General features: G+C 33.5%; 1 pseudogene; it reads left to right on the top strand.

Annotated features, from left to right (window-relative positions):
- LOC109825785 overlaps positions 1,861–3,440 on the top strand; it is a 3,441-nt pseudogene continuing 1,861 nt past the window's right edge.

The following is a 3,440-nucleotide window of genomic DNA, read 5'->3' on the forward strand; positions in this document are numbered from 1 at the left end:
GCCTCTAGTTTCAAAGAGCTTTTGCCAGCTCATCAGAAGCTTCCACACTCTCTCTCTATACAAATAGCTTAGGCTAAATATCATAAAAACCCCTTACCTTTGGATGTTCATCAGAAAAACCCCCTTAATTTTAACAATATAAAAAAAAACCATAAGTTTAGGGGTTATCAGAAACCCCCATTAACTCTAAAATTTTATCGTAAAACCCCCCTTAAGTTTAGGAGTTATCAGAAAACCGTCCTTAGTTTTGAGATTTTGATAAAATCTCAAAGTTAATGGGGGTTTTTTGATAAAATCTAAAAATTAAATGGGGTTTTGCATTAATCCCACTATGTAAAGGTGGTTTTTTTCTGATATTTTGAAAGTTAAGGGGCATTTTCTGACGATTGCCCAAAGTTAAGGGGGTTTGCTGATATTTAGCCAATACCTTACTTAATTGCACTTGTTGCATGTTGTGCCTCAAAACCTTAATAATTCTTGTTACCAATGAACTCTTAATTTTGCGCTGGAATATTTTTAGAAGCTTGGTGACTTGAATCGCATTGCATGCTAGTGGGATCTGATGCGCTATGTTTGAGTCCTAATAAACTTTGGACCGTGAGTGAGGCTCTTGCAGACCTAGTCACATGCGACTCGGACTCGGGAGTCCGAGAGCAATCAGTTTTTTTTTAATTTTATTGGACGGATGGGATTTGATCTAACTGTGGCCTAATGAGAGTGTTTTCTTTAATGATTTATGAAATATCTCTTGTAAAGTAAGAGCCGTCATTGTATTTTGAGTGGTAAAAAAAAAAGTTTAGAGAGGGTTCTCTTTGTGAGCCACGTAAATATATGTGTTTGTGATTGCTTATCGTAAAAAATCGTTTATGCTTGGTCTTCGTAATTATTTTCGCTTCATTGCGCGCTTATTCTAACAACACTTAAACACCATATAGTTTCCGGTACTTAGTATTTATATACCCTCACTTATTCCTTGCACCACTTATATACTCTAAAATTGCTAAAGCTGTACTTGAATATGTGAGTTATGCAAATGAAAAAAATAAATCTAAAAATTCTCATGTGACAGCCGCATACTAATTTTAAAAAAAATTTACACTTTAATTTGTATTGTGTTTAGTGTCAGTTGACTCCAATTCTATTTTAAAATAGGATTCTGATAGGTTTGACAACAGATTTAAAAATTATTATGAGTTAAAATGTTATAAAAATTAGCAGATGAACGTCGCATGAGAATTTTCAGGGAGAATTAAATTATTACATTGTTTACATAGATAACTCAGAGTACTAAAAGCGCAAATTTTAGAATCTTGAGAGTATATAAGCCCCGCCAAAAATAGGTAAGGGTATATAATTGCAAAGTAGGAAAACTATAAGGTATTTTACTGCAAGTAATTATCTTCCGCACTTTCTCTCTCTACAAATGCATGCAAACGACTCGCTCTCTCTCTCTAAAATCTCCTTAAACCTCTCGCTTATATAACAAACTAACCACAGACCTGTTCTCATTCTTTTCTCTCTATATATAAATATAACCCTTTTGTTATAATTTTTTTTTGAGGTGAGAAGTTGAGATTTTCTTTGTTACATTGAGATTTCTCTCTTCTCATCAAATAATTTGAAAATGGGGGATCTGTGGCAAAGTTTGAAGCCAGCAATGGGGATGGTTTCGGTGCAGTTAGGGTTCGCAGGGGTGAATATTTTCTACAAGCTTGCTATCAACGACGGAATGGATATGAGGATCGCAGTTAGGGTTCGCAGGGGTGAATATTTTCTACAAGCTTGCTATCAACGACGGAATGGATATGAGGATCCTTGTTGCTTACCGATACCTGTTCGCTACAAGCTTGCTATCAACGACGGAATGGATATGAGGATCCTTGTTGCTTACCGATACCTGTTCGCCTCGGCGTTCTTGGGTCCCCTCGCTTTCTTTCTTGAAAGGTGATTTCTTGAAATTTTTTTTTAAAGGGTTTTAGGAGTTTTTGTTTTGATTTTTTTTTCTTGATATTTGTTGTGCAAAAAAAAAGGGGGGGTAATTTTGAAATTAATCTCAGATCACACCTTGTTTGCATGCAAGTGTTCTGATAAGATTTGTGTTTTTAAAAAAATGTTTAATAATGTTACTGCCATTATATCATTATGAATTTAATTAGAAGGAGATGTTATTAGTTATTTTTGGATTGCAACCGTTTAGATGTTATGCAAAAGAGAATTTTAACTTAGTATTAGATATATAGTTTATAAGAAGTTGTTGATGCTATTGTTTCTTGTTTGTTTCATTTTAAATAAAAATCAAATTAATAATCTCCTTGTTGGTTTCGATTAATTAGAATTTTTAAGCTTTCCCTTGTGCTTGAGATTTTAATATTTAGAAAATAAGATAAAAAATAAATCCATATGTCAGGTAAAATTAATTTAAAAGGTTTTTTTTTGTTTTTACTTTGGTTGCAGGAAAAGCCGACCGAGCTTGACTTGGAAAATCTTAATGCAAGCATTCTTCTGTGGCTTATTTGGGTAATATTCTTTTTTCAAAAAATAAACATTTTTAGGAATATATATAAACCACGTCTTATTGACCCTATGTACAAAAAAAAAAAACAGAAAAGAAATAAGAGATAGAGACTTGATTCACATGAGACCCGTTGTTCATACTTGAAAGTCAATTATATATTTTATTTAATTTTATCACCAAAATTTTGTTTTTCCTAGTGGTTGAAAAAAGTTGGCATCTTAATTTGCCATTAATGATTTTTCTTTAAGCCTCTAGTAACTGTTGGGCCATTCTGAGCTTCACTTTCTAGGGAAAGGGTGAGGTTCCGTGTTGACTCTTTTCATTTAAGCATCTAATATTCTTGCTCCTTCAAACCGCATGCCTTCAAAACTTGAGGTGGGCATTTGTTGATCTTTTTTTCTCAAGATACGAACATGAATCTTGGCTTGATTAATCAAGCATCCACATGATCCAAGAATAATTAATATAGTTAAAACAGTTTTCACCTGAATGAATAAGAGCAAAAATCCAGACCGAACAAGCTAAAGATTTGAACAGGTCAATATGTGCATCATATTGCAATATTAAAAGAAACTAACGAAACAATATTGAATTTATCGTCTAGTAGTTGATAGACAACAAGAAATTGTTTCTTACTCATTATTGACGAGTATCCAAATAACAATATTATGTTCTATTTTTATTTTTATTTTTTGTGGCAGTGGCACACTGGCTCAAAATTTGTACGTCGTGAGTGTTAAATTAACATCGGCAACCTTTGCCACGGCTATGACTAACCTCATTCCAGCAATCACTTTTGTCATGGCAGTTATTTTCAGGTACTTTCCACAGCACAGCTAAAAAGTTGGTAGCTAGGGTTAATTGTGGACTGAGCCCTTTTACTATCGTCAAATTGAACTTACTATCAAACTTACCCCTCGGGTCA

This window comes from Asparagus officinalis, chromosome 10, assembly GCF_001876935.1.
Source record: "Asparagus officinalis chromosome 10, Aspof.V1, whole genome shotgun sequence".
NCBI lineage: Eukaryota > Viridiplantae > Streptophyta > Magnoliopsida > Asparagales > Asparagaceae > Asparagus > Asparagus officinalis.